This window comes from Zootermopsis nevadensis, unplaced genomic scaffold (genome assembly GCF_977971745.1).
Source record: "Zootermopsis nevadensis isolate Lab colony 2312 unplaced genomic scaffold, Znev_1.0 Znev_ptg000022l, whole genome shotgun sequence".
NCBI classification, from domain to species: Eukaryota; Metazoa; Arthropoda; class Insecta; order Blattodea; family Termopsidae; genus Zootermopsis; species Zootermopsis nevadensis.
The window spans coordinates 8,346,931-8,363,428 of NW_028259154.1; the positions used below are offsets into that span (position 1 = coordinate 8,346,931).

The 16,498-nt window shown below is 37.3% G+C and overlaps 2 long non-coding RNA genes across 2 annotated transcripts; one reads left to right on the forward strand and one right to left on the reverse strand.

Annotated features, from left to right (window-relative positions):
- The first annotated feature begins 6,028 nt into the window (after positions 1-6,028).
- On the forward strand, positions 6,029-11,236 carry LOC147872989 (uncharacterized). Its single transcript, XR_015536551.1, has 3 exons — positions 6,029-6,549; positions 8,855-8,899; positions 11,032-11,236. It is a non-coding gene; the product is annotated as an uncharacterized LOC147872989 (long non-coding RNA).
- A 1,774-nt stretch (positions 11,237-13,010) lies between these two features.
- Positions 13,011-15,990, reverse strand: LOC147872990 (uncharacterized). Its single transcript, XR_015536396.1, has 4 exons — positions 15,901-15,990; positions 15,096-15,130; positions 14,741-14,852; positions 13,011-13,980 (listed from the first exon to the last, which is right to left on the reverse strand). It is a non-coding gene; the product is annotated as an uncharacterized LOC147872990 (long non-coding RNA).
- Between the last annotated feature and the right edge of the window lie 508 nt (positions 15,991-16,498).

Genomic DNA, 16,498 nt, shown 5'->3' on the forward strand with positions numbered 1-16,498 from the left:
GGAATACGACCACGATTCGGATATAGAGCAGGGCGATGCTAGATCTGTTTCAGTCCAAGAACTGCGCGCAAAGGTGAGAGAAGCTGTAGGTCTGTGTGAGAACGAAAGGGAGAGGTTGTTTAGGATGCTCCTAAAGTACAAGAATTCTTTTTCTACACGGCCGGGAAAGTGTTCACTGATGAAGTATCGTTTCGACGTCACGAGCCCGGAACCAATAGCGGGGAGTAGTAGACCCATTCCGTTTTCAGTAAGAGCGGAAGTACGAGCTCAGATAAATCAAATGTTACAGGATGGGATCATAGAATTGTCGAATTCCGCTTATATAAATCCTTTGACCATAGTGTTGCGTGAGGGAAAGTCCCCGCGAATTTGCATTGACGCCAGGCGCGTGAATAAGTGGATGGTACCCGACCGGACGAAAGTACAGCCTATTGCAGAGTTGTTGCAACGATTCCACGGGTCACGCTATATCAGCTCTATCGATCTTTCTTCAGCATTCTTGCAAGTGGAGTTAGAGCCGGAGTCTCGTAAATACACGGCGTTCCAGTTCGAATCCCAGGTCTTCCACTTCTGCAGAACTCCCTACGGGTTCAAGAACTCGCTCGCTGCGTTTGTTCGCGCTTTGAATTTAGCACTCGGCTCAGGGACCTGTACCTACGCCCTCTGTTACGTTGATGATATAACTGTCCATTCTCCAACAATCGGATCTCATATCGAGCACCTCAACACTGTGATTGGTAGACTGACCGCAGCCGGTTTTACTATAAACGCGGGGAAGTGCAATTTCTGTAGGACAGAAATCGCCTTTCTCGGCCACGTGATTAGTAACGGCGGAGTTTCTCCTGATCGTCGGCGGATAGAAGCTATCTTAAGCTATCCAGCACCTAGAAACCAGAAGCAGTTGCGCCAGTTCTTAGGTGTCTGCAACTACCATCACAGGTTTATAATAAATTATGCAAGTTATGTGGCGCCGTTGCTCCATCTCTTGAGAAAGGGAAACAGATGGAAATGGTCGGGAGACCTACAGAAGGCGTTTGAGGTCCTTCGAGCTAAATTCGCGCACAGCATACAGTTAGTGCACCCAGACGAGACTTTGCCGTATTCGATAAACACGGACGCGAGCATTAAGGCCATTGGTGCAGTGTTGATGCAGACCAACAGGCAGGGGGAGACGCACATTGTTTCCACGGCATCGCGCGTGTTGAGCCCGACCGAGCAACGCTTTTCGGTGGCGGAACAGGAGCTATTGGCAATAGTCTACGCACTGGAAAAATTCAGAATCTACATATATGGTCACGAGGTCCACCTGAATACCGACAACAAGGCGTTGACGTTCTTAGGCAAATGTGCTTTAACCTCTAGCAGGATCGCTAGGTGGGTAATGCAATTGCAAGAATATGATTTGAACATTAAGCACATTAGTGGGGCGGCCAACTTCCTCGCAGACACGATTAGCAGAAACCCCGCTGGTTTGAGTGAAAGCGAGATAAAGGAGTTGTCAAAACCACGTGGCGTGATGATAGCCGCCATCGACTTTTGTATCGACGCATCAGTTGGTCGAAAGCTTAGGGACTTAGCTGCTTTTCAAGCACGAGACCCTAAGATACAGAAGACAGTAGAGAAGGTGAAACAGCTACCCGAGCGGTCAGACGGGAGGTATCTGATTCGACAAAATGTGCTGTACAGTAAAGACAGTGAGAACTACCCTTATTGGAGACCGGTCTTACCAACCGAACTAGAAACCCAAGTGATAAGTTTCGTGCATATGTCCTTGGGGCATTTGGGAACAGAAAAGTGTATGGCCCAAATTGCCAACACTTTCCATGTAAGAAGTTTAGGCAGGAAGGTCCGGAGGCTGATATCCCGCTGCGATGTCTGTCAGAGGGTTAAACACCCTAACCGCAGCTACGCAACTGAGTGTCGGAGCCATCTACCGGCTGCGCCCGGTGACCTCTGTGCGACCGATTTGTTCGGGCCGTTACCAGTGGGTAGGGGTGGTGTTCGATATATCTTGGTCATTTTAGATGTGTTTTCAAAATTTGTAAAATTGTATCCATTGCGTGCGGCTACCACGAGAGCCTGTTTAAACAGAGTCACAGGGCATTATGTAACTCAAGTGATTCAGCCTAAGTGCATATTGAGTGACAATGGAACCCAATTTTCAAGCCCGACTTGGCGCAAGAAATTGGCAGAGCTGGGCATTGATGTCAAATTTTCCCCCGTGCGGCACCCGCAGGCTAATCCTAGCGAGCGCTGTATGAAGGAAATAGGGAAGTTCTGTAGAATCTACTGTCATCAGAACCATAAAAAATGGCCGGAGCTTCTGGTTAAGATCGAGGAAGTGCTAAATGGCTCAGTATCAGACTCGACTGGTTACAGCCCTGTGGAACTGATGTACGATGAGCCGAGACCGGACTTGTTCAAGAAATTCATAACAAAGGAGGCCGACCAAATGCCGCCAACCGAGAGTCACCAGGAAAAAAGCTTGGAAGGCTTACATAAAGATGAGGGAGAAAGCCACCAAAAGAAACAGAAGACGAAAAGTGGGCAGGACACAGTGGAACCCACAGGTCGGAGACCTTGTGCTTGTAAAACGCCAGACTGTTTCAGATACAGTTGCTGGGATAACTGGCAAATTCATGAGACCTTACCAGGGGCCCGTAAAGATTTCAAAGGTGATACCTCCAGCGATGTATGAGATTTCAGAAATGAACGGAAAGGTGCGGGGAGTTTTTAACAAGAATGCTCTTAAGCCTTACCTGCAGGCGGAGTGAATTGGTTAAGAGGGGTTAGGGAAGGAAGGAAGATTCTTATCAAATTACACCGTAATTTGTTGCAAAATTAAAGATGACATACGTTGTTGTAAGAGAAACCATAAACGGGAGCTATGCTTACGAATGACAATTGAAGACGGTGACGAGCTTAAGGTGATGGTACTCTTTCAGTTGAGTTATGTTGTTGTTTTTTTGTTTTGTTTTTTTGGCAAGGTAGATAGTCGCCGTCGCGCGAAACCATTTTCGCTGTCCCTGTTATGAGTGGCTTGTCTAGTTCAAGCGGCAAATCTTTGTAAATCACGGTCACATAGCATAGTACGTAAGTTGTAGATATAGTGCGAATGGTTTTATCAATGAATGAGTCTGCACGAATTCGATGATGTAATTGCCGAGGGTCTAGCATAAGACAGGGAAGCAAGGTGAATGTTGGAGGAGGTCAATCAGGTAGATAAACCCATTTTGTGACGTGTGAGGGTGAGCCGACCCTACGAAAAAGTGACAATGAGTGGAACTGGACTGAGAGACGAATAAGTGATCGTTATCATTTGACGAAGATCATACAAAATGTGAGTGCTCGTGTGCAGCAGTAGGAGTGGTTACCATGCCAATATCCTGAACAACCCGCGAGGTGAAATTGGTGAACCTAATAAAAAAAACCCAAACATGGAGAAGTCGATTGAAGGTGACCATGTTGGTGGTTGTCATAATATATCATGCGTATTCTTAGATGTTGTATACCTATAGTTAGTTTAAGTACATCTTGACGCCAACCTTCTAGAATAACTATGGATGGTATGTAGATTTAAAAGTGTATCAGAATTATGTCCATTATGTTTTTGTTTTAGTATACACATTAGTGTTTAGCTATTTTGTGTTAAATGTACTCTGTGTCATTTGTGTCAGGTCTGAGTTGCATGAATGTGGCAGCCTAGTCTGTCAAGCTGACCGCCGCCCGGAACGTGGCGAAAGGTGGCAGTGAACAGCTGATCGTGTGGAGTGTTATCTTTGTTACGGTAGGAGGAGGATGGGAGTTGTATGATGTTATATGATAAAATGATGTAATAGACTGTCACGGGCAGTTGAGATGAGGCTGGCTGTTTCTATGTCGAAAGCGCAACTCATCTCAAGGGGGAGTGTTGTGCCAGTCCAGGTCCGTGGTTCAATTCCCGAACGGACTGAAACTTGAGATGAGGGGTAAACCAGACTTTGGCATATTAATCTGGTTTATATGAACGAAGGAGGTGTGATTAGATGATACTTGGTACACCTCACTTCATCAAAATTTGAGTGATTTTATTAAGTTTTGGCTTTGTCCAATGTATCACATTGGGAAAGAGAGTGGCGCCATCCTGGCGTGTGAAAGTCTCTTCCCGCAACATTCGGTTTAGTGACCGTTGGTTTGGGGCGCCCTAGTAGGTGTGAAGTGACGATTGCCAGATGACCGCTTCTCCACTACGACTCGGACCAATGAAATTTGAATGTGGCTGTTCGGCACGTTTCCGACGTCATAAGTGACTTTTTGGGGACGAATCGGATTGTCATATTCAATTCAAAATTCAAAAACTGTTACGATCAGGGAATATAAAAAGCGAGGTTGCGTTGGGGCTCGCTCTCTAAAAAGTTCGGTTCTTAAAGGCAAGCAGACAGTTTCTCCTCGATTCATTAAACTTCAAGATCAAAAATACAACAGCCGAATCATCGCGCTGCCCAAAAATAAGAATAACTTGTTAAAAGGAATTAAAAGGTGAAATATTTCCAAGGTGACTTCGGTGTGGTCTGCAGTTAATCATCCCCTCAGATTTCACGTCCTTGGCGCACGGCCGCTCCAACTATCACAGTCCCCGTATAATCCCCGAGAGTCGGACAATCTTGCTCGCCGACAAACCCTACACCACTTATTAGTCCTTATATCCCTCCGCATTATCCGAAGTTATATGAAGCTGTAACCGCAAGCAAACCGGGCACGCTACTGGGTTTGATCCCGGGGCAACCAGAGTGAGAAGAAAAACAGTCAGCGGAAGGGCGGTTGCACTATCCATCTATTTTTTGAGAGTATGGATCGCAAAGTTTAAGTTTTTTCCTTTCTCTGTATTGGGGTTTCAAAACGAAATGAATGTGGCTTGTTGCAAGAGTTGAGAAATTCTCATGTAGATAAGCAGTGAAGTGGAAATTTTGGATGTTTTTTGGAATATCTTAGTTTGATATTTGGTTATGATGTTAATATTGGCTCAGAATCCATGATAAAGATAACTTTGATGTAATTAAAATTTAATATTTTGAAGCATCTAGGAATCTGATATTTCTTGATATTGAGAATATTTATTGTTTTGGAAAGGATTACTCAAAGCAGTTGTTTTATGCACAAAAAGAACTATTCCACTGACAAAATGTTTACTTCCATAATGGATATTGTCTATCTGGACACCAGAGTTCAATACAAGAATGGATGTATAGTTCATATAAAAAAGTATCTTCATGACAAAGTTCAATATAATAATATACAATATTTTGATACCTAAAAGGAAATGTGGGAGCAAGGTAAGACACGGTCTGTTAAAATATGGTTTTTAACACAAGCAGGAGATTAAAGCCATTATATAATAATTTCACTATTATAGTAAATATTAAACAAAAACAAAGAATAAACAAACACATGCAAAGAAATGTAACATCATAGAGGCTTGTATCTTGCTCCTGAGTCATGAGGCAATATTTAGATGTCTTTGAATTGGTGACATCCGTTGCGTCTGTCAGTTCAGTAACTGATTTGCTTTGCTTCACACGTGGCTGCATAAAAGTTCACCTAAATTCGTTGGTCTGTGGCCTCACCACATTTCATCTCCAGTTGACTGCTGGCCCCTGAACAAAATAGAAGTAGCACTACATTTTAATGCAAATTATTCTGTCTCAATGATCAGTTTTCCAGAAATTGATAGACAAGGGTTGCCTGTAAAGATATTTTACATTTCTAAGCATACTTTGTTCCCTCCACCGTTCTGCTAAAATGCAAAGGAAGATCCTGGTACTGAATAAAAGCAGGTTCCATGTTAGAAGACAGAACTGCTGCTATTCCATTTATACCTGACACATAAAATTTTTCTTTATAATTATAAATAAAAACTTAGGTTGAATCATGTAGAGTGATGTTTTCTGAATAGTATTTTTCTCTTAATGTTTAAAAATTCAATACAAATAGTATTATTACACGTGTATAACACAGTTTTTCAAAATCATTTATTCTTGAAATTAGGGTTTGTGTAATGCATTAAACATGTATTTAAAGGAGAGAATGACTTTTTTGTGCTCTGTAGAACTGTAACCATGGCAATGTGTTGGCAGTGAGCTGGCCGACTCAGAATACTGATGACAACTAAGCAATGCCATGCATCATTTGATGTGATTAGGAAAAGCGGTCGACTTGTTTTGTGAAAATGAAATTGTGATGCCACGCTGACAGATGTATAATTACATGACTGCTGAAAGCGATCAAGAGTTCTTGTTATGTTGTATTGAAAACAATGGCATGATGCCATCATTACAACAAAAAATTCCTATATTTAACAATATTTCACTAATTTTTCATAAAAACATTCATATAGATGGACTTGTGGGAAGTGGCAGGTTATCGCAATACCTGTGCTGGATGCAGACGGCAATATTTATAAAGTAAAGTATCAGTTAAAGGATCTTGCAGCAGGATACTTCTTGGTGACTCTTCGAGCAAGGAACTTTTATGGCTGGACAAATCAGGCAAAGGCACATTCATTTACCATAAGTACGTATTAACCAATGTACTCTGTTTTCTAGACTGGGCAGATATGGTACCTCTTTAAAATGCTAATTTTTGCTGATTCATATGTGCTTTATGAACGTTTTGTAATAAAGAATTACCACATTGTATCTATAATCATATGTTATTTTTCTTCATATTGCAGTAAATTGTAAATAAAGATTTTTGCCACATGATGACTTATTCAAAAGCAATCTGTCCCTTGGTCTAATCTGGCTCTGTATAAGAAGTTTATTATATAGAAAAATCTTTTCTTTCTAGTATGATTTGTGACAAATTAAATTAAAACCAATCCACAAGTTTTGGAAGAAGTAAAATTCTTTTCGTCTTCTTCCTCCTAAGATTTGAAGTTAATGGCTGAATCATTTCAGTGTCTGGGGAAAGGCTGTAAAGAAAATCATTGTTGATTGCAAGTTGTCTATGCCAATGATGATGATAATGTTAATAATATGTCACAGTCATCTGTCATTGTGTAGAACACATCTCCCAGTTGAAAAGTGACTACTCTCCCGTTTTGTTCGTGTGTATCCACAGCAAGCACGAAACAGATAAAAAATTTGCCATTTCTGACAAATTATGTTGAAGGCAAAGAGATAAATTGTATTACTTTTAAAATGTTTTCAGGCTTAGGAACTAAAGCAATGTTTTCTTTTATTATAAACTAATGGAAATTAGTCATTAGTGGTACCTAGAATATGGGGAGGTTTTCCCCACACTCAGTGATTGATTGTTTTTAACCTTACCAGTTTTATCTTGTGTTTCTTGAGTCGGTCAGAAGTGGCAGCAGGCGTATGTGCATCTTATTTGATTTATATTGTACATTTTCATTTGCAGTAATGTCATAAACTTTAATTTGGAATTGTGTACAGTTTGATTGACTGAACACAAAATATGTTAAACAGACTGGGGAAGTATGTTCTGTTCATGCACTGTTACTGTGAAATATTGCGTTGATTGTCATTGTTAAAAGAGGCTTGTAGATGTTTGGGAGTGATTCAGATATTTACAAATTAATTCTAATAGGTTCTGATGATGGTGTATTATAAATAATTATAGTTTTTACTGGACTAAATATGTTGTTCTGTGTGTTAAAATGAAGCCACAATATTTCAAGGGCTGGCTCTGGCCCCATCTTCAGGTGATGAAAGAACTACTTTCTTGGGTCCTCTAGACAGCCCCTGAAATGTAATGGCTTTATTTTAATACATAGGATGGTAGATGTAGTTCAGAAGAAAAACAATGTTGAATACAGAGTTCTTTGCTGCAAAATAACTGCATTACTTTATAATTCAAGTAAGTCATATTATTTCTGCTACCTTTTTCAGTACATATCTTCCCATGATGACATTGTCAGAAAATATGTTCTTTCTGTTGCAAAGCTGATTTTGTAGCTCTAATATGTGCATCTTTGTTCATCCTCATACCAGCCATACCCATATGCATGAGTTGTAGAAGATAGACACAGGAAAAATTTGTGTGCCAAAGTAAAATTGTGTTTTTATTAGAATTATCCTTATATAAATACATTTATTTGTTTCCCAACTATTTTATTAAAGTATTAGTCCAACACCACATACATTTTCTTATAGTTTATATTCTGAATTTGACTGTAGCTGTTACTGGTAAGAAACATCTTATAATTAGAAAAAAAGATGTTTTTACACAGCACACTAAATATGCCTCATATGTTTTTTAGATGACAATAAATACTAAAGGCACTTGGCAGTTGTTTGGTAAAATTTTGAATGTTAAAGGATTTTGTTTCTCTATGTTTTTGTGTCACACTTACTGCCAGTTTCTGTGTTATAACAACGTTATCAGGATATATTTTTGTAAGTTAACAATGATGTCAATTACTGTTGTCACTGCGAACAATTTTCAGGGTCACCATATTCATATTTGCATTTTCCTAAAAAATATCTTATTGAAAGACACATTTCAAAGGTCTTGTTGGTTCAAAGACTGCGATGAATAGTTCTAGTTTTTCCATGCCACAGGGTACGTGGATTCCATGTTGGTATTATTCTTGAAAGGGAGATAAATGTGTAAAGATTAGGATGTTTATACAGAATTCATCAAAAATGGTAAATTTCTGTCTGAAGTTTTTCTTTCGCACTCTAATGAAAACAAGTGATTTTTATGATGTCAGATATATTGTGTGGTGCATTTCTGGTCCTTATTGTAATAAATTAGAGGCAATATTTGTTTCATTATCCTCCAGTACTTTTTAATATGTACTTACATTATTTTGTTTCTAGAATGCCATTATGCTTTGTTATTATTGCTTTAGAGAATGAAAGCCATGAGGTGACTGCTGAAACTAGTAAATTGGAAGGTATGTTGTCCAGATTGCAGTTTGTATACAAAGTAAGATGTTAAGACTTCACTGACTTTGTGATCCAGCTGGCCAAGCTTACTGTACCATACTGCTAAATTTTTAATCCTGTAGTAAGTTCAGTTGGGGGTTTAAATTTCCTTTACCTTATTGATGTAGAATAAAAATAATGTGCTATGTGGAAGATTGCCAGGTTGATGCATGTTCTTTGATTTGTTTCAGACTCTGTCACCTTAAACAGTATTTGCTTAAATTAATTTTATGTCTTCACTTGCACCTTCTAAATCTGAAATACTGATATTATTAGTATTTAATTTTTGTATACAGGGAATAAATACTTGTGTCTGGTTTCAATACTCATTTCTTAATACTCATATCTGTATAAAACTTTTCAACACTTTTAAAAATGTCCAACCACATTTTCAAAACTTTCCCCTGGTTAGAGACAGATCATTACTTTATATTGTTTGCTCCAAAAGAGGAACTTGTATGCTTTCCGGTTGTACTACCACTTCCACCGCAACCGTTTGCTTTACTTCTTCTGTGTTTGAGCCAACTTTGAGCCAGTGCCTCCTCTCATGTAGAGGTTTGTTAAATCCTTAAGACATAATATGATTTCATGGCATCAGTATTTACTGAGTCCCACATAAGTCAGAACCAATCTACTATCATGTGAAGGCTATGTTCTGGATTGTGACTAACTCATTTCTTGGTAGTTTAGTAACTGCTGCTATGACATGCTATCATGGTGGGTTTCATGTTAAGTGGGACATTGTGATTTGGTATCTGAAGAGAATTCTTCTCCTTTTTTTAAATGTTTATAATTTATGGGGGTTGTTGAAGAGTCAAGTTAGATTATCACTATGTATGTCCAGCACTACACCCTGAAAAGTGTATGTTGTAGACAAGCAATTCTCAACCCACAGACTGCATACAGCCCTCTAATGTGTTTTGTGTGGCCTCTGTGCATTTTACATAAAACACTTCCTGTGCCAACCTCTGTGGTGAAAATATTTCTGCAGTATGGGAAAATATTTTGTTGATGTCATCATAATTTGGCAGTACCTATTGCTGTAGGCTCCAGCTTAATGAATAATATAAAATAAAGAACTAGGATGCATTTTACTAGTGAACACTTTGAGGGATATGTGAATCACAACAACTGAAATTATACCTGATAATGAAAAATTGTTTAAGCACAAGCTGTGTCTAGTATGTACATAATGTTCTGATTTTGTTGAGGAAAATGATTGATTCATATAGGAACCTGTTTATAATAGAATTTTAGTAACATTTTGAATAAATTGTCATGAAGTTTGAACAAATCATTCTCATACAGGTTGGTGATACATGATTTGAAGCTTTCGCGGCAACGTAACTCAGGGTTCACCCTGATGATGGGAACAGAGATGGTCCCTGAAACGTCGGTCTTGTCTTTTAACTATTTTACGTGGCTGATCGCCGAAGAAGATTTTATTGAAACCATTCTAATTTATAACATTGTGGCCTGAAAGTTGTTTAGTAAGGGTGAATATGTCCCTTGGTCTGGAGAAGGTTGGGAAGCCCTGGTGTAAGCCTGTGTCATCTGTAATAGTGAAAATTCTGTTCCATATGTGCAGAAGCCTCTGTGATATTTTGGTTGGCATGGGGACACTCATTTCTTAGTATGTGGCTTGTCTTTGTGCTGCCATTGTCTGCTTCCAACACAAATTTTTTTAAACAACTTGTTTTGGTTCTTTGCAATTATTCATTTTTATGAAGTCAACTTTGGAGGAAATTCAGAATGGCATAAATGAAGGGAAAAATAAAGTTTTTACATTGCTAGAGCAGGTATGTGACATCTGCATAAGGAGTTGTATATATTTTAGGTGATTAATATAAGAAATACGTTGAGGGATAGCTTTTCATACAACTCACAAAGCATTTTCTTAGCAGCCCTTATTTCTCTGATATGGGTAATTGAGGTTAGCTTTGGCTGTAACAGAATCTGTAAGTCAGCCTTCAGAGTTTCTTTTTTCATCAGTTACAAAACAATATATTTCTGGCTCTTCTCACTATCAAAATAAGCATGTTAATATAATATCTCCCAAAGGTTAAAGTGATTATAATTATTTGACCTTTTTTGTCCACAGATTGCAAGGAAATTATTGCTATTCCCTCAGACTGAGAAAGCACTGGTGCTTGTGAGAGAATTTTTTAAACTAAGAAGGGACAGTAAGTGAGCCAAAGTCGTCTTCCAGTCAAATGTGATACCTGGGATGTATGTGATGGAATCTTGTAGTTCCTGGATGTGAGTGTGGATAGAATTTCAGCATTGAATCATCAATGTGAATTTAATTGTGTTTAAAATGCAGAGGGAAAATGCAACATCAGGGAAATGTATGATTTCAGTCAAACAGGAAAAAGAAGAATATTTGTAATAACAACTTTCATCTGCATTATATATATGACATTGCTTTTATGTTGCCTTTCTGTCCTCGGTGCCTAAGTCCATAAATAAAGTTACATGTTTAACTTGAGATACCATTTACTGTGCTTGGAATTAAATTTAAAAGAAGCATGCTATCATTAGTGTGTGAATCAGACCAACTTTTAATTATGGCGATAAAATCAGCGATCTGGAAATGTGTTAGCAAATATACCAAGAGGCCAACAAAGTGGGAGAGAATAAGATTGCATTCAAAATATTTTGTTCCCCAATTAAGTACACATGTCTTATTATGGGCTCATTTGATGTTGTATTATCACAAATATATATATATATATATATGTTATTTCTTTCTCTGAATCATTTCTTACAAGGACAATACTTTTTGTTTACATCTTACAAAATGTCAGAGATAAAACTGCTTTTACAGATAAGACGAAATCATTTATTAGGTGCCAATTGGCTTTTATTAATCACTGTATATTAGATGCAGTTTCTAATGATTGAAATATTTTATAGAGAACATGGATGTATGGACTCCATTTTAAATTCAGGTCTTCTATTTGTTTGCGTCTTGGTAAAGTATTGCAGATGAATAATTTAATATAAATTTTACTTGTGTTCCATCTAAATGTAAATTGAATCTATAGTATTTCATTCAGTATGATGATCAAAGTGTGACTTCAGAGTACTAAATGAATATATCCCCCCTTGGTATCTGTGTTGTTTCTATTACAACCAAATAATTTACATTTTTGTTTTGTAATGATATTTACCAGTTGTAGTTGAACCAAATGCACATGTTAATTTATTTATGCGTACACAGATATAAATAAGCATGCCGTCGCAATTGTTGGTCTGACAGTGATTTTCTGATTCTTGTTAAAAAGTAAATTCCTTATATGGCTGTTTAATCATATTGTTCCTACCTTTCAGTGCTTGTAAAACAGGTGTTCATGGTCCATACAATATCTTCTGTGCAGTTAAATAATCATGTTCTGGTTACAAAATTTTGCCCCAAAATCAGCTGGTCTGACTTCCTGAAGGGAATATTTGAGTCTCTGGTTTCATATTTTCGCATTTTGTGAAAGCTAATGTCCTTCATTTAAATACAATTTTCTGTTTTGTGTGTAATTAATTGGTTGTCAGATGCAACGATAATGTGGTTCTCATTGTGTGGAGGTTTACAAGATATTTTATTCTTATCCTCATCCATTGTTATGTACAGGAAAGTCTTATATCAGTGCATGTGTGTTGGTTCATTATATTTCCTCTACACACCAGATATATTGTGTATGAAATTCTAACCTTGTCTGACTATTATTCATGAAGTAAGTACAGATATTACTGTAAGTACTGTTTAACATTATCTTCAGATGTGCTATACCAAGTTAAACCTTTGAAGCTGTAGTTTGTTTAAGTAATATTTAAAAATTCATTTCTTACTACAGAGCAAAAATAACACTTTCTGTTTACAAAGATGAATGGTGATTACTGTTTAGGGAAATAATCACTTTTTATGCTGAAAATCATATGTATCACTTTAATACAGTCTGTGGGAAAAATACAGAGTTATAGATTGTTAAAGCAGAAGGTACATATAGTTACCAGTGAGTTTTAGAAAGTTATGTATTCACTGGGAACAAAATGGTTTCAGTGACAAGTTCTTTAATCCTTGAGATAAATATTTTTGTCCTTTAATTATTGAAATACTGCAAAGTTTTGTTTACAATAAATTGGGACAATTAAAAATTCCAACTGTAAAAGAAACAAAAAAAAAAAGATTTAACATACAGCAAAATTCCAGCCAGACAAATTTGACTTTTCATAGGAAAAGTTTGTGGCACAGAGATGTGGTAACATTCCAAATTATGAATGTCCAAAATTAATTCACCCATCACAGCCTCTTGTGGTGCAGCTAACATCATTTTCAGAATAGGGAAAGATGCTCGGTGACAAACAAATCTCCAGAACTATCTTACAGCCAAATGGTATGAAGGGAAATTAAATTCATGTTTAAGATTCTGTAAATTTTAATTATAATGGAAAGAAACATTTTATGTAAAGTACAAGTCTAATATAAGCCTTAAGTTGGTAATTAATTGTAACTTTGGAGCTAGTAAGATAGTTTCTGGACTGATAAACAGTGACATGGTGAACTTTTTTGAACAGTAGTTTGCAGAACAAAGTAGAGAGCAGTTACATTGCGTTCTTAATTAAGGATAACATGAAACATACTAGCATCTGGATGAGACATTATTTTGAGTAATGGATTCGTGAAAAACTTAATGTTTAAGAAGTTTGTATTAACTGACTGAACATCAAAGAATTTCACAATTGAAATTTTGTACTCAACAAACATCTGGTAGTTGCACATATAACCAAAGCAGTGCCTTACCAAAGAGTTTTGATATATTGATATGTGTTGCATGTAGAACAACAAAATCCAAATCCCTTGTGTTAGGATACTGGAATCTAAATGAAGTATTAGAATAAAAATAATAACATATGGCTATCACTTGGATAAAATGGAATGAATTCTGAATATAAAGAAATTTAATTTTTGTTCTATAATGCAGGAGTTAGGGATTCTAAATTTTTCCATGCCCTTCCTTTTCTTCTTTAGCCTTCTTGGCGTCTGCAGCTTGTTGCTCTGAAAACAAAAAGTTCTGATAATATTTCCTGGTTGGCAGCTCATATCTTAAAGTGAAATGCTATATGCAAAAATAAAAACCACAAAGCAGATAAAAATGCTCCTCCCCCGCGCATTTAATCATGTGGGGAATAAAAGTACATAGTAAAAAGAAGCCAACTAAGAAATGAGGCCTATGCAGCATTCATTAGTTTTTTTGCTATTTGCACTACAAACAAGTATTGCATTTGTACTTATTACTTTCCTGTTCACCTGGAAGCAAAGTTATCGAAGCTAAAATATTGAAAACCAGATGTTATAACTTACGATCCTACAACCACTAACAGAAGGTCAGTAACAACAGAGAACCCAGGAAATTGTGAAGCGTCTTGTCTGCGCAAGGCATGAATTGCCTGGAATCGAATCAGAAATGGTCATTGGTCTGTTTTATGAATCATCAACTGCAGGCATTGCTTATGTAGTGCCAAATGACATGTGTGCATAGAAAGATACATGGAAGTTGTTGCCTATTTTAAATTTGAATTCTGCTGGAAATAATAACAAAAATGTATTGATAAAAGCTGTCTCCAAACATGGCTTGTACCGAATAACTTCAAAATGTGAGCGTTACTTGATGTAATAACCAGATATTCATTGGGGATTAACTAGAGTACTCCAAACAGGAGATTTATAAGTTTAGAGTAGGGAAGGAATGTGACCACTTGTTTATTCAGATAGATTTTACTGACACAGAATAAACTGCAAATTTGTCTCAACATACCTTCCTCTGCTTTTTGGAAGCATTTTCCCGCTTCCAAGCAGTGTGTCTTCGCTGCTTGGTATTCCTCATTGTCTATTGCTAAATGCGCAGCTTTTGGCAAACTCTTTTCTTCCTGCAGAAAAAAGAAAAAGAAAGAATGTGGTAAACATTTCCAAACTGGACAATGTGAATAATAACGAATCACAGAATTTAACATGTAAGAGAGACAATTGTTTTAGTTATACACACAATGCCCCTTAATAACAGCGTTAGTTCAACAAATCACATTAATGTGAAACGAAGGTCACATTCAAAGTACATTCATAAACGTGTGAATTTTATTTAACCTTTACTTAAAAATCAAACAAAATCTTACCTCAAATGGAGTTTCCTTTTCCATTCTGGAAAGCTCTAAAAATAAGCAAGAAAGCAAAAATTAATTTATATTAGCATATAATATTACCTGTTATATAGCATAATATTTCTTACTAAAAAGTGATAGTGGAACCACGGTTCCGGATAATTAGACGTAAATACATCTATACGGAAAGGAAGTTTATATATTGGCTTTATTCTAAATATTTCCTTTAAACATGCTTTACAATTGAGTAAAGTTTGATTAAGACTTTGCTTATTTAACTTGAATTATTTACGCTTAAGTTGGGTCTGTGGTAGCTGAATGTAATGTATTTATTTTATTTATTTATCTAGTGTTCTGTCTGACGACAGGTCCATATGAACAGGATCCTTCCATCCTTTTCCCGGACTGGGACCTGTTCATATACGTTCTTGGCAGATGATCCAGAAGTGGTTTGCCATTGCCTTCTTCTGTGTAATTGTTGGGATGCCACGGAGAAACCGGGGAAGCCCCCGGAGGAAAACTCCGTGTTGCGTAGACCACGGCCTTGCCCAACACAAGTTATAAATTCGGGGACCGCCGGGAATCGAACCCGAGACCCCAGGATTACAAGGCCAGCTATCCTCCCTTAAGGACGAAGGTGTCTACAGAATTCCCCTGGTAGCCAACAATACAGAAGTAGAGTCCTCTAGATTCAATGACATCTTCCACATGGAGGTGCTGGCATATGAATGTTTGACGATTACACACCAACACTCACGATACCACAGGCAATTACAAATACAACTGCATATAACAATAATAATAACTAGGAATTCCTTACCTGAAACTTTGTTCAATTGTAAGAGACCACGATGTCCACTGGCAATGACCGATTTAATCAAAACTAACGGCAGTATCTCAGATTTCTTAATAATTCTTATATAAGATAAGTACCTGTGATATTCTAAGAGGTTTTTAAGAGCACAAAATTATCTTCTCTACGACGCACTTCTTCTACAAGCGATTCACAGCAGAGCTCTTTCCGCAATAACGAAAGCGGATTGTTGATGGCAGTAATGAAACACAACAATGCCGAGTAAACAAATGACGTAACAATTAGTTTCTTAGGTAAAGTAGTGGAGTGCAATACGGTTCATTCGGTTAATTATACTGCATGCATAAGAAAGGAGAAAAGAGCCTTACGGCATGCTCAGCTAATATTGTTGCAGGTGTGGGTTAGAAATTCGAATACTGTACCTTGCATTGTTATGCACGCAGGAGTTCGTAGTATAAAAGCTGACCATTGTCGGTCCATATTTACACATTGTTGGTGGTTGAAAAAAAACAAAGAAAATTACTCTAACTTATAATTTGGTTGCAAGTAATTGTAAATGTAAGAAGTTAATATAATAATAATAATCTTCTTTTTTGATGTAAAT